The sequence below is a fragment of the Falco punctatus genome (genome assembly GCF_963210335.1).
Source record: "Falco punctatus genome assembly, chromosome: 5".
In the NCBI taxonomy this organism is placed as follows: Eukaryota; Metazoa; Chordata; class Aves; order Falconiformes; family Falconidae; genus Falco; species Falco punctatus.
Window position 1 is genome coordinate 8394438 of NC_137584.1, and position 24026 is coordinate 8418463.

The window sequence follows — 24026 nt, forward strand, 5'->3', positions numbered from 1 at the left end:
GTCTAATACCAGGCAAACTACTTTATCTTTTCTTTTCCTGCGCTCTAAATTTTAAATAGAAAAGTATGAATATTTACTCCTCTATGCCTGACACTAAATAATTTAACAAAATGCTGTAACTGCTGTAAGGGAGGATCCCGTGGACCATTAGCTTGTAAAACTAGACCAACGAACTAACAACTAACTGCTTAGAGGAGAACATCATATTTTCAGCATTTTGCTGCATGTTTAAGGTGCTCACTGTGAATGCATTTAATTCATTATCAGTATTCTTCCACATGAAGAGGCTTTATACAAATTTTTTTTCCTAATCATACCTCAAAATTCCTCATGAGAGTTGTGACATCAGAGTAAGAGGAGAAATGTTAGATAATTGGGGTCATGGCCTTTACATTTAGGTACGTACTTCTAAATTTTTAATAGAATTGTTTTCTACAGCCATTGTCTTGCCTTTTGATTCACCTCAATCAAGTTTTCACAAATATATGGTTAATAACTAGGAGTGGGAGGGAATCCTAAATAATTTCAGTGTGATTTCTGTTAGAGATAGTTCTTTGGACTTTCTGCCTTGAGTCTCTATGCATAAGCAGATTCTCTTGTACCATTATTCTATGGAGTAGCATATCTGTGTCATAAACGGAATATGCAAGAAGCCTCATAGCCCTAATGGGTGATGAGGGCACGTTTGTGCTGGATACAATATGCATGTGTGACAGAAACACATTCCCAGCCCTGAATAAATTTCAGCTAGAGGTTACAAACACTTCGTAAGCTGTAACTACTATAGCATATAATGCTACTGGCATCAATACAGTCAGTTGCTACCATGATGTTCACATGTAAAGTTACATAAATGTTTTAGAACTTGCAGACAGTAGAGGACCTGGTCTGGGTGTCCAAGTCACTATATGTTACTAAGTGAGGCACGCCAATTTGGGCTGTGTTTGTCCAAGGGTGATGCTGACAATCCATTTGCTTTTCTTTTCATCAAAAAGGCGAACCAGTTTATTTCCCATCAGAACTTCATTCTTGAATTTTCAAAAATCTGGCACTCATACCAGTCTTCAGCCTGATCAGTCGTGAGATTCACTTGTTAGTGAATTACTGGCTTTTTATCAGCTTGGATTAGCATCAACACAAATTGCATTAGTCTTCCAAGGATTCTTGAGAGAACTGCTGTTTGGCCGTATGTAGCAATATTGGTGGTAAAATAGGGTAGCTAGAAAAGTAAAAGTACACAATTAGGTGCCCATAAAGGCAAAGTAAGTAATTTATCTAGCAAGCAGAAGGTCCTTCTTAGTTCAGCGGTGACACAGTACTGCCTAAATACTTTTCCCCAAAGCAGACTACTTCTATTTCATTTTACAGTAGATATTATGTACATATGGAATACTTATTGTGTATATGTTCGTGTATACATTTCTTTCAAAGTCTAAAATAATAATGTGTCTCATATCTTGCTGTAATTAAGAAACAGCAGTTTTATTTGATCAGATTACACTAAAATGTTATGCTCATTTTGATGAAAATATTATCGGATTATTTCCTGGATGTATCTAGTTCATACATAGTGGATTTTAAAAAAAAATAAATAATAATTTTAAGTTGTTTTGTTTGTAAGCAGTTCCCACTAAATCAGCTCCAAATCAAATCTACTCTTTCCCAAGAAATGGTTTTCTGGGTAACAATATATTTTCAGTCTGGAGATTTGGCTTAAGATCTGATTGCAGGATGATATATTTTGCTGTTAAAGCAATTTGCCATTTTACAGTATTTTTTAGGTTTTTGAAAATTGAAATATTAGAATCAGCTAAGATATGGTATGGTATGATATGATATATGATACAATATGATACAACATGTAGCATCAAATGGACTTAGAGAAAATTTGTGCATGAACTTCATGAAGCAGTCCTGGATTAACAGTTTGATTTAATGATCTCAAAGGTCTTTTCCAACCTAAATTATTCTAAGATTCTATGATTCTAAGTATAACAAGAGAAAAATCTGTATTTTAAAATTGGTCTTTGAACTGAAAACCAAGCCAGCTTTTAATGCAGTGAAACAGAGAAAGATGGCATAGTAAAAAAAAGATATTTTTTTCTCCTTCTTAATAAACCTTGCTTCACTGATGCCCATGCATGACACCCTATTTTTAGCTGTCAGGAAAGCAGTGAAGCATATGCAGCGCAGTGGAATGCCCTGCTCCCATGCCTGATTCTCCATATATAGCTACTGCACTGCACTGTCTTCCCTGGATACCACTCCGAGTACTGAACTTGCATTTTCTCAGAAGAATTGCCTCAGCTGAAAGCTGTCCTCATGGTAAACACTCAGGCAGCTACTCCTTCATTGCACCTGTCCCATCAGGACGCACAGATGCTGAGCACTGACAAAACTCTCTGGAAGTGAAAAGATTTGCAAAAATCATGTGCAATGAACCTTCAGCCATGCTCCCCCCCCCACCCCTGCCCCACCTTTCATCTTAGTGTTGGTGCTAATTTTCTTTTCTTGTTATTTTTGGAAACAGCTCTCAGACTTGTAAGGCTGCCATGCACAGGATATGTGTTTTGGCTCTTCTGCCAGTTGCATTCTGTGGATGATTAGATCAAACCGAGTGGCTGCCAGATGACTAATCAACTTGTTTCAGAATAACAGGTCTCACTGGAGGATTAACAATATCTTTATAGTCTTCCCTCAATGAAGTGTCTGGAATTTTCTTAGCTAACAGGATAGATCAGTTTAAGATTTTCCAGTGCTACTTGAATATGATATATCAGAGAGATTAAAAAAAAAAAAACAACAAACCACAAACAACCTACAATAAAAACAGCCTTTCCCCCCAAAAAAAACCCTCCAGTATTTGACTCCTTCAATTTTACTTCAGGGTTAAAGGCCATAATTTCAGAACACTGTACCCTGCATTATGTACCCTGCCTTTTTATGCCTCCCTGTGTTAGTGGGGATGGCAGTGCTAGTAAAGAAGTACTTTGAAGCAGTGAATGCTGGACTTTGCACGCTGGGAATTCAGAGCACTTGAGTGTAATGTATAGCTGACTGTGAATCAGATTAGCTGCAATGAATTGTAGAAGGATCTAGAAATGCTGAGAGTCTGTGCAAGACGACATATGGATTTCCCAAATCAGCAGATCTATTCTCTCTGCTCTCCTCCCAGCCGTCTCAAGGTTTTTTTCGCAAAGGGATGCTCCTTCACTGTAAAGCAGATAGTCACGGGTATTCCTAAAACACGCAAAATTTGAAAACGATGAAAAGAGCAGAGATAAACTTGTATTTTCCATTAGAAACATTTACAACAATGCTGTCCTGTTCCCACTTCAGTCTGTAGAGCTGAATATAAAGATGAGATTGAACTTGATGTTGAAGAGTGTAGATGTATACATATGTCAATAATCACATGAGGAAAACATATCCAGTAGGAAAATGTTCTTTGACTTTTGAGTCACAGACACAAGATCTGGAATATGAATGTTGACAAAATCAAATATGGTATAAGACATGGTATTTTAAGTAAGAGCCATTAACAGCTGTTACAATCTGCAAATAAAATAAAGTCTATATTATGTTAAAACGTTTTAAAAGATATGCTCAATTTCAAGCACAAGTCATTACATCAGATGCTGGAGTTGCTGAAGGAAATTTTATTGCCTCTAACAAATTCCCAGAAGGTTGGGCTTCTGGTATTGGTTCCATTTGGCCTTTTGACCCAAGAAAAAATCGGGTGATTTAGCAGTACTCACTGAGCACATGCAGAGGTGGAAATACTGTTCAGATGGTTAGAAGCATGCTACATAGCGCACTGTGGTAGTACAGTCTGAGACCTGTAGAAGTCTACAGTTTTCTCTCCTAGAGCAGGGCCAAAACTTATGTAGAACTACACGCTGTGGAGCAAAAGGAGGACAATGACACAGAAGTCACATGTTGAAGTCAATGGTGCAGTTAGCTACTCTTGGTGAGTGTTACTGGTACTACACCCTTACCTTGATCCAGCCCAAGAATGGAAGATGCTGTTTGCATTTTTTGTGCCCTGTGGTGATTTCAGATTGGCTTCATCACACCTCACACCAGAAGTTAAAAATTAACTGTCTAAATCCAACCTAGTCATGCAGGCCTCCCTGTGTAGATAAGGAAGAGGAACAAGACCCTACAGGTTTCGATTCCTGATTCAATCACAGGCACAAGCTTCCCTGCCCTGTGTCATCTTCAGGAGCACCTGGTTTTCCAGGATTTCTGTGCTGCAGCTGGGTGGGTGAGTGCAGCTGATTAGGCATGATTAACTTTGCTTATCATGCTGCTCATTGTCCTCCTGTGCACAAGTCAGTCTTCCCCTGATATCAGCACTGGGGCTGCTGTTTCTGTTGACAATTTATTCTCCTTGCATGCCTTGTCTGCAAAAAACAGGGAGGCTAGGCAAGGCAAGGAAGTATGGAAAAACTCTTGACTGTTAAGAACATATAAAAGGCAAAGGCTGGCACGTTCATCCACAAATCCAGGAAATAGCTGCATGGCTTTAGCTGCACTTGTTTTTGTATTTGGGTCAATTCCAGTCATGGTCTTGGCCAGGAACCATGTCTGATTTTGACACATTTTTTGAGCCTCTGAAGTATAAAATAAATATTTTAAATAATATTCATCTCTGTCTTACAGATCTCAGACCAAAATGATACCCACAAAATATTACTTTCTGAAAATGCAGCTTAGCACTTTCAACAGCTGCACTAATGACTTACTAAAAAAAAAAAAAAATCATACAGAGACTCTCAGTCTTTAGCTATGCCAAATTCGAGTCACTTTGCATGCACAATCTTCCTCTTTTTTTATCTCAGAAGGCTGTGGGGGAAAAGAAATGTATTTGGAAGTTTTCTTGTTAATAACTGGCATTATCATCCAGAGGGCACGGTTGTTAGCAACTTCTTTCTGACCACATAAGGCATTTACATAATATCAATATTAACATGAGATTAGGCAGAGGAAAAAGTATTGCTGAATGATTGTTAGTGCAAATTGAATTGTTTGTACTAGAACTGTATGAACAGTGTATTTTGTGTAGTGTTAAACTGGACTGCTGAGATAGGGGAGACATTAGCAGAGATCCGTAGGTGAAACTCAGCCTGTCTACATTTGCAAAGGTCCTTAACTCACGCTAAGCACAAACTGGACTGTGCTCTGAATATGAACGTTAGAAAAATTCCAGACTTTACTGCATGATCGTAGTATTACTAAATTAGATCCTAAAAAAAAAATTAAGCATGCCCTAAACCAAATCAAACCATACAGTATAGCAGACCTGGATACTCTGGCCTTCAGCCCTGAACAAATATTTCATATTACAATTCACACTTTGCTGCTAGAACCCGCATGGACATTGATCATCACTTAGAGTCTGCTTTCCCTTTTCCCCCCGATGCTGCAATGTAAGTTGTAGCAGTGCGTTGTCATGTTTTTCATTTCATCAGTGTTAGTGAATGTGAAATTGAATAGGTGGTTTGTTCCTTTAGCTCAATTAATAGATCTAAATAGTCTTTTTGCCATAAAAGAGATTGCTAGTACCAATATATTACACCACAGGGGTTTCATTAGGCATTGTAGGAAAAGTGGCTAATTATCACTCTGGTTATTACCTGAAACAATGCCCTATGTATTAAATGCTGTCTGGATTCTGTTTGTTTAGTTGGTTTTGGCTTCAGTTTCAGTAATAGAAAGCCTAATTCTCATTTAATGCTAATGTTCATTTTCAGGTGAGTTGCTTTGTAGAGTAATGAACAAGTTATTTCTACTAAATGAGAATCAGCTCACCATAGCATGTGCTTTTTGCTCATATCTCTTTATAACACCTGATACTCATGACACTTTCCCTTTCATCTGGTGTCATGGGTACGTAGATTTACTGGGCTCCTCAGCATTTTGTTCTGCTGATATTCAATGCAGTTGTGCCATTATGCATTCCTCCCAAAAGAAAACGTAAGAAAAAAGAAAAGAAGGAAATATGTAATTTTCAAGCATTTCACAAGTAATTTACTGCTTGATCTGATAAAGCTACAGAAGATGCCAATGGCCTATTTTGCATTATTTTAAAGGCATGTGGTTTTTCTCACTATTTTTGGACTCAAGTGATAAAAATTAATATTTTAATGTTGATTTTGAATGTTAGTTTTGGGAATCAAGTGTCTGTTGGAACCCAGAGAACAAAAGCTATGAAGAATTCTTGTATAACACACAAAGATAAATAAAAGTGGTGGTGAAGTCAATATTTCCATTTATTTTTCTAATTTCTTCAGTCTATAAGCTAATCCATGAAAAACACACAAAAACCTAGCTCTTCTCACAGAACAGTTCCAGGTCATAGTTAGAATTATTCTATGTCAACAGGAAATTAGGATAAGAGAGCTGAGACCCATCATACAGATAAAATTTGGACCTATTCTGGGTAGAATTTCATAAAATAGTAGGCAGATGGAGATGAGGCGATCTTAAATTAATTTGAAAAGAATTCAATTTTAGTGTCAGGGAAGCAGTGTTGTACTACCTGTGTTCATGTTTAATTTCCTATTTGGTGATGATAACTTAGAAGCACTCTGGCGTTACTGAAATCTTACTTTTGCATATCTTGGTTTCTAATATTTGGGTTTGGATTTGGTTGGTTGTTTCTCTCACTTTTTTGCTCTTCACATTTGTGAAGGAACATTTTCTCTGATGTGGCTAGAGCTATACACCAAAGGCCACCCACAACAGAACCTCTGGACAGTAATCTTCACCTCTGGATGACTGTACTCACAGGGGCATATGTGTTTACAGCCTCAGACTAAAAGAGGGAAATTGCCTGCGATACGTATTCTGTAGGGAAGAGGGGGAGTGAAAAATGAACTGCTTAAGAGAAATGCAAGATGCAGGTATGGGAACTAGAATGAGATGGGGAATGTCTACATCTAGCCAGAAAATGGGTCTCATATGCAGGTTACTAAGGCAAAATAAAACACCCTGCTCTGAATTGAGTATACAAGCTCGAGATTCAAGGTTTGGTTGGCCCTTGGGTGAGCAGTCTGACAAAACTGGGGGCTGTACAAGGAGCAAGGGCAAGCTTTCCTCGTTGCTCTCCACCTGAGTTAGGTGATACGCCTATGTCACACTCCTGCCTGGCCAAAAAATGTCTCTGTGGAAGCTGGGCTGGACCACTGACTTCCAGGCAGCCAGGATTTCTCTGCCTGAGCTTCCGCTTCCCTCCTCGCATTACTTTCTTTTCTTGCCTGTAGCTTTCAGCCTGACCAGGACACGTACCTGAGGAGGTGCTGCACCGTGGGGATGGCACTGGCCAGCTTTTCTCCATGAGCTGTGCTCTGGGGGTATGCTGCCTGCCAAGTGCTGGCAGTAAAGTGATCTACCACAACAGGGACCTCTGAACAAAGCCCTGAGGCTCTCCTGTAATATTAATCCTAAAAACAACTCATAAATGGATAAACTTTTAAAACAAACAAAATATCAGAAAAGCCATTTCCTTGGTTCTGTTCAAATCCTGCTTCCCAAAAGTGACAGAACATACAAAAGAGCCAGCAACACATGAGAAAAATGTCCTGAGGAGGAACAAAAATCTCCTTTAAAACTCTGCGTTCAGCAAGTTGCTGTTTAGTTCCTGTGTGAACAATTAATCTTAAAACAAATATTTGGCCAAGGGGGATTGAGCTCCGGGAGGTTTCATAAGGTTGAATGAAAACACACACTGCCTGACTTCTTTGGGCCATTTTTTTCTTTTTCACCCTCTCCATAAAAATAACTAAGAAAAAGTATCTGTTACAATGACCCAGGTTTTGCCATTCAAACATCCCTAAATTACAGGCTTTCCCTCAGGGACCGGTTACAATAGGGTATATAATGCATGGCTGTGTTGCACCCTACCAGTCATTGAATTCACTATAACTGGTTATTACTACTTTAAAATGTAGTGATCTGGTTCAAAGGCTTTTCTATAAATAAATATCTTCCTAGCTGGGTAGATGACTGTCCCTACCAGCAGCTCCTGTGTTATCAGCTCTGTTTTTTAGCTCTTCAGCTAGGCATGGCTTGGACCTGCTTTCAAAAGTCTGTGAAGGGCTGGCAGCTGCAAGACCTTGCAAAACCTGATTAGGATCAGGTTGGACATCAATTACATGATTACATTGCTGGTTCTCATTCTGGCTAGTATTTCAATGGGGGTATTTTTGAATTTTCTGTTATCTACATTTCCTGAGTTACATTTCTTTTTAAGGGAGAGGGGAGGAGAGACAGTATGGCTGTTCTGCTTGCGACAGGAACATTGTATGCTGTGTTTGTGCTGTCATGGATGCTCTGTCCAAATCAATGGGGAAGCTCCCACTGGCTATAGGAAGGCTCAAAGTGCTACTTCAATAGCCAGTAGATGCCACCATATATTCACTGTATTCTGGATTATGCTGTCTGTGTGTGTTAATAACCCCCCTGGAGGATGGTAAAAAACAGCCAGGGAGTATATAAAGCACCTGTAAATGTTGCTGCGGGATGCTGTGCCCCAGCAGTCAGCAGAGCCATCTGATTTCCCTGCCTATTGACAGCTCCACCTGGGGCAAGAGCTCAGCCACCCCCAAGAGCCTCTTCCAGTGGAGGACGAGCACCGGGCCCCTTCGCCTCCTGAAATCATGCCCCTCTGAGCCTCCTCGGCCATCTTTAGATATAACATAGTAGGTGCTCCTGCACTACCAAAGACAAGTGAAACAAAAAGCCCCTTAATGGAACAAATTGACCAGGGAAATCCATTTAGACCATGGGGTCTTTAGCGAAGAGGTTTACTTGTGCTGTGTATAGTATCTAATGGAACAGGCTGGTGACTACTGCAGGCTTCCTGGCTCTACAGTAATACCGATAATAAAGGGATATAAAAGTATAAACAATATGTGGCACTGTCGGCAAACAGTGCTTTCCATTTTCAAGGCACCGTAAAGGGAAATAAAAAACCTAATTCCCTCTTTCAAGTGCTAACTAGCAGTAGTACTCACCTCACGTGTCCAAAAACCATAAGCTGGCTCTCCACAAGACTGAAAGATCCAAGTATTGATTCCTTTTTAAAAAAAATGCAGCACATTATTTGGGGTTTGGGTTTGGGGTTTTTTTTGGTCTTCACGTCCTGTTTTTTAGGCTTTTTATTTTCAATATTTTTTCTGCAGTGATAGGGAAGGGAAAGGGGGATCAAAATTTTTTTCTTATTATTGCATAACTTCAAAGGCTGAATTTATTGAAGCATAAAGTATTGCATTTAAATAGTGAGAAAGAAGCCACATTGTTGTTAGGGAAAGAATACAGTACTGCCAGCTGTGAGATTAAAACTCATGCGGCATATCCTAAGAAATCATGGGATTGCTTTAAGATTTCATGAAAAAGTTTTTTTCTTTTTTAATTGCCTCAAGGTTGAAGTCACTTCAGACTCTCAAGTGTCCTTCCAAAACCATGAAAACTGGCAATTTACCTCTTTTTAATGAAAGACAATTCCAGTAGAGGGTGCTTCTAGAAAAACATTGAATATCAGAAAAATTAGTGACACTGAGATCACTGTGATTTGGTGGCTTCAGGCTGCTCAGTCTGGGCCTCTTTTCCCGTAAATCATACTGCCTTTCAAGTTGTTACAAAAGAATATCATGAAAAAGAACCTTAAAAAATAAGTTACTGCTTCAAAGTGTGCTAAGAAAAATCATATATCGCAAGTCTTTAGTGGGCTAGACAGAAACTGTCAAATTGACACTAGAGTTCAATGAGAGAGACAAAAAACCAGTGGTTTTGGTTTTTTTTAATTCAACTTTGAGTACCGTCCTGTATATTTCTTTTTCAGATTTTAACAGGCTGTGTTTTTTTTTTAAATGCCAAGTAGGAGCTTGTATCTAGTGACATCAACTTCTAACATAGTAACTATGGTACTTCAGTTTGCATTGCACCAGCAATGCTGCGTAAACTACTATAGGCCACGCAGCTTCCAAGGAACAGGGGACTTTAACTGCCCCTAAATTACTGGAAATGTTGTGCTTATATGCCATAATAAAAGGGTAAGCATACAGGAGATGTTTTGGCAACTGCAATCTGCTGCAATTATAGCAGATATGACTACACCAGGCGACCAATTTAAGTGAACGGCATTCAGAACACAAAGCCAGACAGTCCGTGGGGAATTTCAACTCTTTTCTTCTGTAAGGACTAGTTTTCCCAGACACCCATGGCCCTCTCCCTCCTCTCTGGCATTTCTTTTTGATCTTGATGAACCTGTCCCAGCTTATGGATGAAATTTAAAAATAAGGACTTGACCACTTGCGGTCACTGAAAATCACAGGGCATTCATAGTAAGAGCGGGGTTCCAACTCTGGCATCACAGACACTTTGCTGGGCACAACAGCTTTTTGGGGCTCATGTGGGAGATCCCTTGGGTCCAGGCCCTCCAAGCTGCCTCTGCCCCATGCTATAGCCTTACAGACCCAGCACGGAGAGAAGGGAGCCTCAGCCACCCACCCATCTGCCTGGGGATGCCCCACTGAGCATGGGCCGTGTGAATTTGGCACAACTATTGACGAAAGGTTATGTCTCTGCAGGTGTACATCCTGTGCTCATAGCCACTAGCATTTCCAGTTCTGCAGGAAGGAAAGGATCTCCAGTGCTTACAAGCTCCTTAAAGAAACTTTAAATTCAATAACATCGACCAGAGCCTTTGTGAGTGGCCTGATGCTTTGTGACTAGGTTACCAGTAAACTATTTTTTCCAGTATTGACACTGCCTGGAAGCCTGCGTATGTTTGAACATGACAGTGGTTTTCAAAAGTGGTTTTGTGATTGTTTTTTTTTTGGTTTTTTTTTTTTTTTTTTTTAATTTTAAAAATTAAGTGTTATGTTCTAGTATTTTTTCTGTTTATTTTGCCCACTTTTGCTTTACATATGAACAAAAATATTTCACTGTAGACTCTTTGCATTGGTGAGCATCTGGAAAAATGGACTTTCTGATACAGAAAGCTTCTGAAATTTCTAACTCCATATGGCAATCGTAACCATCCTTACCTTTGGATATTTCTAACATACTACTCTGCTACACATAAAGAATCCATTTGCAAATAACTTATATGGAGCTGACTGATTTGTCCATGAAAATGTTTAGGCATAGGAAAGAAATTTTATGCTAAAAATCTTACCTTGTTTTAAGTCCTGAATGTGAAAAAAAAAAAAAAAAGAAGAAAGAAAACCTTAAAGAAAGGAAAAAGAAGACAGAAAACCTTAAAGAAAGGAATGTTTTGACAGACATTTACATATAATTCAGAAATACTTGACAGCATCTTGTTCAAATCTCCAGAAATGTCTCTGAACTGGGACAAGATTTAAAGAATTTTTAGTTCTTAAAGTGGATTGTTTTTCCAGAATGTTATGAGTATGTGAAAAAAGGGATTATTATAACATTCGCTGTCAATAAAAAAACCTCTATATTGATAAATTGGTCCCATAGGAGGAAAAAAGTCATATACTACAAGATTGTGCTACAGCCTTTAACAGGTGCAAAGAAAGCGTTGCAATTCTGTATAGTTCTTCCTTCCTCAAAGCTGCAAATATTTTGTCTTACTTTCTCTGCTTGTGTTTTTATTGCAGGATTATATTTTCATTACTGGAATTTCCTGCTTATATGGTGACGTGCAAGCCAGGACTTTCTTGGCTGTTACCAAACAATTTGATTTCTTGTTGGAAAAGCACAGAACAAATAAAAGTTAGAGGCTGGCATTGGGCTGCTCATACCCTCGCATTACTTCTCTTGTGAATTCATTTCTCTTCAATGCCATGAATTCTGAAGCAGGTCAGATTTTTTCTACTTGGAATTATAGGATTTTCTACTTGTGAGAGACACAGTTTCTAGGTAAACTTAGCCATGTCACTTTGCATTTGAGTTTTCTTTTCTTCTGGACAAAAATTGGCTCCAGTAAGATCAAAGACAACTTTGGCAGCTCAGAGAAAAAGGTAGTGCACCCCTTTTCTTTTCTCCCATGTTTATTTTGCTGCCAGCTCTCTTTGAAGATGCTCCTTTTTGCCAAAGCTACAATTTTGCTAAAGGAATTAGTGTTAATACTATGTCTTGTTTATTTGCACAAGTGGAACATGAAAGATGGGAAATACAGAAGTGAAAAGACAGCAAGAGATAGAAACCAGAACAGAAAAATGTGAAGAGTGGCTGAGGTATGTACCACACACGCTTCAGCTCTTCGGCAGCAGGCTGGCCCTCAGAAATCCTCCTGGTGGACTGGCCAAGGTGTCAGACCTTCAGGCCCTCCCTGCAGCCAACAGTCCTCCAGGCTCAACGTGGGGGATTTGGTGGAGCGAGGGTCATCAACCGCAGTGTCGTAAATGTGCTGTGTCAGGCTGGAGAGGGGTGAATGAGGCCTCGCAGGTGACATCCAGAGCTTTGTGGAAGCAGAATGGGGACCAAGTGGCACATGTGTTTCTGTCTCTACTCCTGAACGGGAAGCTGAAGTAGCTGAATTTGATTCTGAGGGGCTTGCCGCCAGCTCCCATTTCATGTGCCTCAGTGAGACTGTGAAAGCTACAGGAGCTTGGACCACTTCAGTCAGGTCCTCATCCTTCAATATGCTGCTAGCCAGAAAGTAATAAATTAGATGTGGCTAAATATGGGATTAGATGACAACTGAGGACAGGAATCTGTCAGGATCCTTTGAAAGCTTAAAAATATGCTAGTCACCACTGAGGGCTTCAGAAAGAACTCATTACTTTTTAAATCCTAAAACCCTGCCGTATGACCAGCATAAACTACATGCTTCCTCCGTGTGGTAACCAGCTGAAAATCATAGGCTCGTGCAAAAAAATGCAAGGTGGGGTAGTCCAGCCTCCTGCCCAAGGAAGAGATTGCTCAGGGCTGTGCTGAGCTCAGTTTTGAAAGCCCTCAGGGATGGAGACTCCACAGCCTCTCCGGGCAGCCTGCCATTATTGCTTGACCACCCTCGTGGCAAGGAATATATTCAGTCAGGATTGTTTAATAACTGAAAAATGTATTTCTCAACTACAGAAATTATATGTAAAATGCCTTCTTTTGGGTGTGACATTTTCTCAGAAAATGACAGTCTCAGAAAAAGAGTTTATTTAGAGTAAAAAATAACTATTTTTAATCCGGTGGATATCTCCTGAGCATGAACATTAAACGGCTTTACACTTCCATTTTCTTCTAGGCATCAGTTTTTCTGGTCATGCTACACCACCTATGATGTAATTCTTGTTGTATATATACTCCCTTTATTTTAGGGGAAATAACCCCTTTGTGATGCCAGAAAAGTAGTATATAGGTAGAAATAAGAATGTAAAACACTCTGTAACAAATCTCATAGGAATTTCTTTTGTGGATAAAAGCCACACAATTTGCAGCTGGCTGTGAGTAGAAACTCTGATTTCTGACCTTTAGCATTATTTTCCCAGCAGTCTGAGCATCTGGCTAGATGTGATGATACAGTCAATGATCTAACACCTGTAATAATCCGTGTGCTGACAGACCTGTTGCAGCTTTGATCTCAGCTATTCCAGGACAGCTTATTCTGGGCAGTAAAAGCGCGTTGAGCAGACCCTGAGGCTACCAAGACTACAGCCAGTGTCACCTGCCCACCACAAGACAAGGCAAGAGAGGCTGCCAGGCAGGTGATGAAGCAGTGCTGGGCAGCACAGTGCTCCACAGACTGGAGGAGGCTGTCTCTCTCATGTCAGCATGAAGGCTGCAGGAGATGCTTTTCGTATGAGTCACCTTGGCAGGAAAATTGTCAGCCACAGGGAATGTACTCATAGAAGAGCCACATAATAATTACAGGTGTGAGTGTGAGGATTTTGTGCAAATACATACAGAGAATAAAGGCACCTTTGGTATCATGTCAAACTTGGAAGCATGCGGTGGCATGAAAGATTATAAATAGGAGCACTGGGATGAAACCAGAGTGGTGCTGGGCTGAAAAGGCTCCTGATGCTGAGCACTGCCACCTAGGCAGCTCCCACCACCCTCTGCCACCACTCCTGCTTCTCCTGTCTTCCCTCAGCCCACAGTACCAGCTGCATATTTTGGGGTTTGTCTGCTGGGGGCTGAGGAACAGACTGGTCTAAGAAAAAAACAAGCTTTTCTTTTTTTGACTGTGTTTAACCTGATTTTTTTGCCCACCTGGCCCATCTGGACAACTGTACAAGGGGTTGTGCTGGCAGAGGTGGCAGAGAAATGTGATGTGGCAGGGGCCAAGTTTGCGTGGGCCAGTCCTGCAGCCACACACATGCACACACACTTGTCCCTCCAGCTGGCTCCTGAGGAAGGTGGAAACCCGTCTTGAGGTAAGGAGAGGAGCATCTTGTACAATGCTCTGTAGAGAGCAGTTCTGTGCTGGAAGGATGGAGATGAGCATGTAGGTGCTGCTTCCATACTTCCTTCTCTTCTCTTGATTGTGCATGAGCTGCCTTGAGCTCCCTGACCACCACCCTGAAAGAACCATTTTTTCTTGACTGAAGAACAATCAAAACATCACCATTTCCCAAGAAGACTCATGGCAATTGTATTAGTTCCATTTGATAAACAAATGAGTGTATATAATTTCTCTCTGTGTCTTTCCATTATTTCAGCCAGAAAGCATGTTCCAGTAGTGAATGCTAACCTTAAAGCACTGTCTACCTATAACTTGATCTCAAACACTGTCTTCCTCTTCAAGTTTTGCAAAATAGGAACAAGTTCTGATTTATCGTCAATTGATAGCTCAGTTGGAAGTGGAACAAATTAAATTGCATAAGGACTGCTTTAATTCTGAACAACACTGTCTGCTCACTGTTTTGCTAGTCCATTTTAAATGTTTAGATTAACTGTCTTTATTCTTTCCATCAAGGCAAATCCTTTTATAAGTTTAATGAAACCTCATGCCTTGGTCAGAATACAGTTGTAACTTTATTTCATATGACCTGCAGCTCCACAATATCATAGTAGGCTAGGGAAGGCAAGTTGACATTAATTTATTTTTGTGGTGTTATTGGACAATTCTGATATATGGAAATCCTAAAAAATTATTCTTCACCTCTGCCTAAAAGGACTGACAGTAACTTTCTGCAAAACTTGTCACTGCTGACGTTAAATAGCATTTCTGTTTGTCAGGAAAGCTGCTGTAGTTTAATTTCTGTGGTTGAACGTTATAATCCAAGGGCAAAATTCAGTGTTTCTAGTGGGAATTAAAACTGTGTATCTAAGAGTGCCAGGTGGTCCCTAACAGTAGAATCTGGACTATTGTTTTTTAGATTTATGTAGTGTTTTATGCCTATCCCAAATGCGGACTGCTGGTAATTTCTGCTGCTATTGTTGCTTAAGGTCATCTATAAAGGCAAAATGTTTCTCAGTGGGTACTTGACAGCAGTAACCTAGATAAATATTTTCATTTACATGAACATTGTCTTAACAGTTCAGAAACTGTAGTAAATAGTCTCAAATCCCAGAAGCCATCTAGACGTTGCAAAAATTACATTGTTTTTTGAAAAAGATTGATGCACTGTATTATTTCATTGGTCCCAGTCCAACATAAGAGGGTGGACTGATGAAAGAGACGCTTAATACATCCAGGATTTGTGTTGCTTTCTTTTTTCTAACTGTGCTAATAGATGAATTTCCATTTGTTTTTCAAATTTTTAGGTAACCTTACGCAATAAAAGATAATCTAACTGGACAGGCGCAAACAGTGGAGACCAACTGGCTTTTAAAAGCAAATCCAGAGCCAAGAAACCTCTCTATAATTGACATGAAGTACTAAAAAAAAATGAAATTGCTTTCTGCCCACTTGAGAGCACAAACATTTTATTAAAAATGGATGCCCCCCCCCCCCCCCCCCCCCCCCCGAGCTCAGTAAGTTCGCATGTGAGTAGTCGCAGTCCTCTGTACGTTGTTGTACGTGCTCCTCATGGGGGAAATGTATACTCCTGCAACACCTCCTGGGCTCGGACAGGTTCTTCACCCATGCAATGCTGCACCACAGGCCTACGCCAAAACCAGCCGCACTCAAGGCATTTCAGAGAGGTGAAAGCTAACAAGAACTACACTAAATATGGTGTGGGCTGTTTGCATTTTTTCCCTGTAACTAGTATCTTGTAAGATCAAACAAGAAAGAGACCCTTTCAGTACACAGGCACTTTGACTCCAAGGACCTAGCTTTGTTTCAAAGAAGTGCGTGTATGTGAACAGATCCAGAAAGGCCTTGGGTCACCTCCAAGACAATCCCTGCTTGCTGCTTACGCGGCATGAGCTGAGCACTGCTCTTTGCAACTGGGCAGGGCTGCCTCCTGCTCACTGTCCAGCCTGAAGCCTTGTAGATAATGAGGTTTAGATGGAGTAGATGTGGTTGAGTATATATCTAGCACAGGTTCACTGACACACTGTCTTCCAGGGTTGCATACCATCTTAAGAAAGAATGAAATAAATGTGAGGAGGTGCATATCCCCTACTTGGGATACCGGCAGCCTATTAGAAGAGAAATCCAGCATGCAGCCATTGATTGCCATTGCCTCTGCATGTAGTTTCCAGACCTTGTGCTCTGTGTACATTTTGCAGCCACAGCATGAGTGTGTGCTGGAGAAAAGCCCTCTGAGCAATTGCATTGTTGCTGTGATCTGTTTATACTGAATCTCAACAGCTAATCCTTCTAATCCTCAAATAATTATTTCAGCCAATACTGTAGCTGTTCAGAATTAGCTGACAGTGTTTGTGTAGTTCATAGTTAAATAATCATTGTTTTATTATGTCTTCCATATGACCAAATGACTTGACTCTTTATGAACACATTACAAATTCACTCAAAGTATGGGCCTGGAAGCACAGATACACATATATGTAGCCATCTGTGTATGCGTCTGTTTTACGTGTTTGCATTATAACTTAGAACTGACTAACAGTGTTTGGTGTTCAGCTTGGGGCACTTGAAAGATAGTTTCTTTTCAGGAAGGACTGATCACCCTACACAAAACAAGCCCTCTGATAAGGGGCTCTGGATCCATTAGCAGTTTCTAAAAATCTAGGGCAGACTTCCCTACAGTCAGAGGTTCTTCTGTGCTCTGTCATGGGCCACAAATGGGGATTAAGCAGGGACCTTCAGGAGTTCAGGTTGTCTTGGCTCTTCTCTTCCTACTGGGTAGATGTTCATTAGCTGGTGTTTATTAGTTGTGATGTGATTACAGGTCTCAAGACCCCAGACAAACATTTTAGAGGTACATATTTTGCCAGCAGAAAGAAGAAACATGCATTTCTTTCTGCTTCCTTAATCTGTGAAGTTAAGTGGTTGACTGTTGACCTACATATCCTACAGTCCCTTTTGGAGGAGGTGTTTCTCTGTGCTTCATTTCCTCTCTCTGGGTGAGAGTGTGGCAGTTCCTGCTGCTGACTGCCAAAACCCCAGTTATGATTCCACTGGTTTGAAGCTGCAGCTTGTGAGTTAGCTCCCCTGCTTGCACCCAGCCATGAGCATGTAGCTTCCCCCAAAGCTGCTGGACTTTCAGACTCCTTATTTTAACTGGGCTTTGCCCACCGACTAAGATGTTCAGACAAAATAATCATGACTTTTCTGAGTATTCTCTAATTACTGCAGGATTTTCAAGAGAATAACTGTCCAGGTACTATAAGCTTATACCTATATCAAAATGCTAAAACAGAGATTAAATATCCTGATGCTTTTTAATCCTGGTTTTGTCGCTGTCTCCAGCTACTGATGGAGCTCAGGCCCAAGTGAAAAATTACGCTAGTAAAACTTGGTGATGACAATATTGCCAAGTAAACTTCATGAGGTATAATCTATCTTTCACAGAATATTTTCCATTAAATTCAATTTCCTGCATTATTATATTGTAAAGAGAGAGAAATCTACTTATTCACAAATTGCTTTGAAGACTGAGCGCAGAGGCAGTGAATTACACTCATTTGATTGCTAAAGGTCAAGTGGATAGAGAAAGCCCTTAATCATCCTTAAAAAGTATTTTACAGGGTTTTATTTTATACAGTACTCCTCGCAGGTATCTGACATACTGTACCATTTAAATCAATAAAATAAATACTTTAAAAATAAATATTTAAGCAGAGTTAGCCTAGGTAGGACAAGAAAAACTATAATTAAGTACAGAAAAGGAACAAAGAAAGGATGAGTTGTTTCAAAAACAAGGGCAGGGATTAAATTTAGGAAGGTCTTGCACTGAGTTTTTATAAGTCCGCTTCTGTGTCTTCATCTAAGTGTCCATGCTTAGTGAGCATCCAGGAAAATGAGATCAATTCTCTGTGGCTGAAAGGGAGACTAAGCAAAGACCAGTATTTTCTTGCCCATCGTCTATTTGCACATGTCGGAGTCTGTACTGAAAGGACCCTCTGTCCGTGTCCCTCTGTGGGGTGAGACACTGATCAGCAGACACGGGCCGCTCCACAACACGCTGGGCAGTGGAAAGCGAAGCCATCCAGGGCTGCCCCATGCCAAGGAGGAGGAGGCTGCTGCTCTGCACTTTCATTTCCCGAGGTTCTCCCTGAGTGCCACAGGACATGTGCACAAGGAAAGGCAGCTGGCTGTTATTAGATAACAGTTATATTTTCTCCAGCCTGTTTCCCTGGCACACTATATCGCTGCCTAATCGGACAAAGGGCAACAAAGCAGGTTATGGGGACAGCATGCCGAACTCCAGAAATTCATTTGGGAACAGTAAAACGCTTTTAAGCTTGAGGCTGATGTGTTGTTTAAGGGATGAGCTGGTGCCTTATAGTCCCAGCATTCATTATCAGTGTCAAACAAATATTCAGAAAGGTCTCTTGGATCTGCTGTCTCGCTAACACACCACACATACAGCTCAAGCAATCTATAGCCTGCTGAAACAACTTCTGCTTGACCATCTATTGCACTGCTGCTGACCAAAATACTTAAATACTGATTCAGAAACATCACATCTAAAATGTCATTGTCACTCAATAAGGCTACATTACCATAGTTTTCTCAGGCTTCCTTAAAGTTACAAGCAGAATTACCTGTTGGGCTTTTTAGAATCACTCAGATTGGTAATGGAGAGAGAAAAAGGGGAGTTAATTTATGGCAGCAAAGAATCACTTGTGAAGGGGCACTGCTGTTCTGCACGCTGCCATTGCCTATCTGTCATCAAAGAAATGTTGCCAACTACAGACAAAATGTTTGTGCACTTCATGAAACGTGTGGATTTTTATTAAGACTGAATTATCTCACATAACATTACTAAAAATCTGGCTACTAAACCAAATAAGATACTTTCTCACTAGTGACAGCAGAATTTATCAATTATCTGTTGCATGGCACAAAAGCCACAGATTTGGCTTTGGGGCTTTGCTTTTGCAACTTGTTTTGTGAATCCTTGTCTTCTCATTTCTACCATGTCATTATATTCCTGCAATGAAAACAGTTTCAGGCACCCAACAACTCTGACCCCTGTTATAAACTGCACTGTTATGCCAAGGGGAAAATACTGGAGAGATGCTGCTTTGAAGGCATCAAAAAGGCCATTGCAAGAGGGAGCCCCTGGTATACCTCGAAATTTTCTTTGCTGCTTTGCTTATACAAGAGGCACCTGAACCACGGATTTAAGGCATGCTGCCTCCAGTGCACAGCAACACCATAGGCCCTTTCTGCATTACGATGAGAGAAAGTTGAGTAATTTGTTAAGAGACCAAACTCATTAACAGCCAGAATTTTGAGCTTGCATGGGGTGCGTGAAGTCACACCGAAGCCTCTTCTCTGCCTGGTGAGGAGCAGGAACCTATGGTCTCCAGCACTGAAGTTCAGGTGTCCTCGTGCAGTCTATTGCCCTGGTCCAGGTGGTTTGTCCTCTCTTTTCTGACCATAAATGCCACCTTGGAGCTTCCTTTCCTTTTGAAACCGGGGCACATGGCTTCTGATGAGACGCCTTTTAGTGAGCTCCTTCTCAGCCAGCCCTGCTGGTGACCACCACTTACTCTTCAAAGACTGTTCAGCCCTGTGCCTTGAGAAGATCCTCGTGCTTTGTCCGGAATCCTTGCTTGGCAAAATCTCCCAGGGAACAGTAGGAGTTTTGACTGAATGAGGTTTCTAGGATCAAGCCACAAATAAATGATGTTCGTTGCCTTGCAGTCATATGGAACTTGTCTGATCATTGTAAAAATAAGAGTTAAGACTGAAGCTGAGAAAGAACAGGACAGTAAATTATCATTGTAATATACAGAAAAAACACCAAGTGTTCAGTTTTCCATTGCAAAACTGCTCTTTTTATGCTACTGTTTTCACAATGGAGCAGCCTGAAACTTGGCTCTGAATGGGAAAATGTGACACTTTGAGCAAATGAACTTCTAGCCTGTACGTTTGTTTGTTAAACTTGTTGAGCAGGGGAGCCTAAAGCCTTAATTAATGTCACTTGTGATATTAAGAGGCAAATAATAGAACAGCAAGTCAACTTGCAAAAGTGAAGACAAAAAGGCAATGGGGAGCATTAAAACAGTTGTGTCAGTTCCTAAGGATTTCCGTAAGATTCACAAGCAATGCTTTGAAAAAGCAGGGAAAGGAGAAAGCAATTTTGCCTTCTTTTTTGTTTTTTGGTTTTTTGTTTTGTTTTGTTTGCAGAGTCTCAGGCTAATTGTCCCATGTAAACAGCTCATTTGGTAGAGGAGAGAGTTAGGTCTATTAAGTTGCTCAGCAACTTGAGAGTTTAATTTATTGCAATGTTTGTTTTAAAACAGATCTGCATGCTTCATATAAAATACTTTCAGATTTGAGATTGTTACTTTCCAAACCATCCAAGACTCAGCTGGCTTGTTAAACATTTAAAATTCAGCTGGGTTTCATCGAAAAGTTTATGAGCTCTTCTCTTCTCTAAATAAAGCTGAGCATCCGAGTCAGGAATGGGATTTCTGTCTTGGTCTGATCCTGTATCCAAAAGCTTTATCTATCATCTCAGACAATGGAGACTACGAACACTTGAATACAAAACTGATGAGACTCTCGCAGCACAAGGTGCATCCTTATTTCTGACCTTTCTCTCACTGAGTCAGGCACAGTATTTGCCAAGCAGAGTTTAGTTCAGGTCAAACACGGCTTTAAGAGAAGTGGCAAAGTCCAAATCTCCAACACAGAGGCTCTTTCTACCTGATGACTTCCCTAAAACTTCTTATTATCCTTCTCTATTTCCTGACTTGGAAAATAACCATAGGCACAAACACTCCGGGCTCTTTGCCTGAGAATTTGGATCTTTCAGGAAGTTAATGGGATTACCCAACTGATGAAGGATTTACTCATTTGAGAAGAGGTTTAGGAGGGCTATCCCTTAACTCGGCAATGATGTTCTGCATGTGTGTCAGGAACGTTTCAGTTTGTATTACTCCTTCTCAGCCTCTCTATGCCATTAGACCTAAACAGACTTTTCTCAGATAAAAGGAGTCCCTAAAACGGCAGTGGTTTTTACGCTGGTTATATATCACTTAGCTTTGTCGGAGCACTGGTGTAGTGTCAGGCCTTGAATCCTGCTAAGCAGAAGCGGTTGTCCTCTTTTTTGCCCCTGGACATCTGGCCACACTGTGGCTACAGCTGTAGATCTGTCACCCACAGCAACTTCTCAGGCTGAAATTGATAACATTTATTTTAATATTTTAAAACGTAAACCTTTCTCCCTGAAAGACTCTAAAAATTAAGAGAAAAACGTGCATTTTTCCTTCAGGGGTCAGCACAAAATATCTTGGAAAAGAAAGGCAGAAAAATTCTCTATCTGACAGATAATCATGTTTTGTAAAAGCAAAGCAAGAATTAATCAGAACTTTAGCCAGGTATAAATATTCCTATACCAAATGATCTCTTTATGCACTGAAGTTAAAAAGCAAACAGAGGAGTGTCTCTGATTTGGTGTCTGAAAATAAAGTCGTTATTCTCTGCAGTACAAGCACAACCATGTATTTTGCTGCCAACACATTTTCCTTTTTTCCCCCAAATCTCTGAAGTGCTACAGTATTACTATGTGAAAGCAAATATTAGCGTTTTAGATAGATGGATCTATCTCTTTAATAAGTTTATGCTGTACAAATATTTGTGTTACATGGGATTTTAAGTATTTTATTTTTTAAAAAAGTATTATTTTCTTTTTAAAGTAATGTAGCAGGAACCAACTGTTCTTGTAGTATTAGATAAATATAAACTAGTAAAAAGCCCAAGTCACAAGCTAAAAATGCCAGACACCCAGGTTTGATCTGGGCAGTCCATGTTTCTGTATTCCTCAGGGTGATGGTCAGATGGCAAAGGTGAAGTGTGACCCAGCCCACCAACAAGGTGGCCATACCTTGGGCATAACTCAGAGGCAAGCTGGAAACTTCACTCTGCTCTGAATGTCACTGCAGCCCATCTTCCCAGATGCAGAGGGGACAAATCACTGCTCGAGGCTCAGCTGAGGCCAGGCTCCTCATAGGGAGCCTGGGACCGCAGTTACATTCCCTAGGAGTTTACTTAAATTGCTAGGGGATACCCATTATCTCGCAGAACTAGTTACCATTATTAATGCTGAAGTTTATGGCGATGCAAACAGGTATTTGTCTGAATGTTGGAGACAGAGGAGACTAAACTTCCAACATCCTCCAAATTCATATCTTGGCTACAGTTTGGTCCCTGAGTAGACAAAGAGGTGAATAACCTAAGTGCTAGTCCTGTGCCCCTTTTGTTACACCATTAGACACCACTGCTGTCAGCCGTGCAGGCAGCCTTGGCACAGACACTGAGACAGAGAAGGGAAAAATGTGTGGAGAATGCCTAAAAACCAGCAGTTGTTGTACTGAATGATCTGATTGCCGTGGTTTCCCAAGTAAGACAAGGCTGTATCATACCAGGAGGAGACAAGGAAAAAGAAGTAGGGGAGGCTTGGCAAGAATTTCCTCTTAAAGCAGTGCAGATTTGTAGTACAATTCATTTCTTTGGAGAGTGATGTCCCTTTGATAAGCTGCTTGGGAGAAAGGAGGGGACTGAGTTAGGGCTACCTGGGCTGTGAGCAAAGCCCCGCAGGTGGCCACCCATCTTGAGCTTGGGCGCTATCGCTGCTGCTTCATCAGGTCCTGCAGCCAGGTCACAAACGGGCATCTGGTGTCAGCACTGCACAGTATGATCCTCGCCCCGTCTGAAGCCATTTCTCCAATACTTTGCTCAGCCATCTTCAAGCAGCTGCTTTAAAATTGTTTCAGAAAACCAAAGTAAACACCCCTCTGGCGTGAGTGTTTTCATTCTCCTGGATCCTGGGGAACACAGGGAGAAAGTGAGGGAGCTGCCTGCAGCGCAGGGGCTCCAGTGCTGCTGACCAGGCACTGGCCTCGTGTCACCCCCCAGCCCTTCTGCATTGCTTTGCAACTAAGGAGCCTGAAAACATCCTCAGCTGGACTCCACAGTTATGGTACAAGGAAGAATTTGTTTTTCTGCCTAAAATCTGACAGTTACAAACACTAGGGTACCTTTCTTTCCAAGCTGATAAGGTCTCTATTTGGTTTTTTTTTAAAGGGATTATTCATACCATTAAGCAAAATACACAACAGTCAACCTATTTAGGTCTGATTGTGGCTTTGCTTGGACCACCTGAAGCATGCAGTAATTGCTCTGAAGTGCATTTCCTGATAAGCCATTTGTTATGTTTCTAAAATACAATATACTTATGAAGGAAAAACCAACAACAAAATCCAAGAGAAAATGGAGAGAGGGATTCATTTTTTGTGCTGGCACTCTTTGCCACACAGTTTGCCGTTCTAACAGCCAGTCCAAACCCTCCGGTTCCACTGAAAAGCTTTTAAGGCATTTTAGCTTTTTTTGGTTAAAGACTGGGCACATTGATTCCTACTCACAACTCCTTTGGGGGGGTTGGGGGTGGGGGTGGCAGTGGAGGAAGATACAATGAAAATGCACGGTTCTACAACCCTCATTATGACTGTCTCTGTTTTGGCATGCAGTTTGATTTATGTGTTATCTTTTCCCATCTGTAGAGTATGTTGTTTCCCTTACA

At 40.8% G+C, this 24026-nt stretch overlaps 1 long non-coding RNA gene across 1 annotated transcript in view; it reads left to right on the forward strand.

Annotated features, from left to right (window-relative positions):
- LOC308064360 overlaps nt 1-13374 on the forward strand; it is a 97683-nt gene extending 84309 nt beyond the window's left edge. The window contains exon 3 of the long non-coding RNA XR_013928344.1: nt 1-13374. This exon is cut by the window's left edge and continues 26641 nt beyond it. This is a non-coding gene — a long non-coding RNA (uncharacterized lncRNA).
- Nucleotides 13375-24026: the final 10652 nt, after the last annotated feature.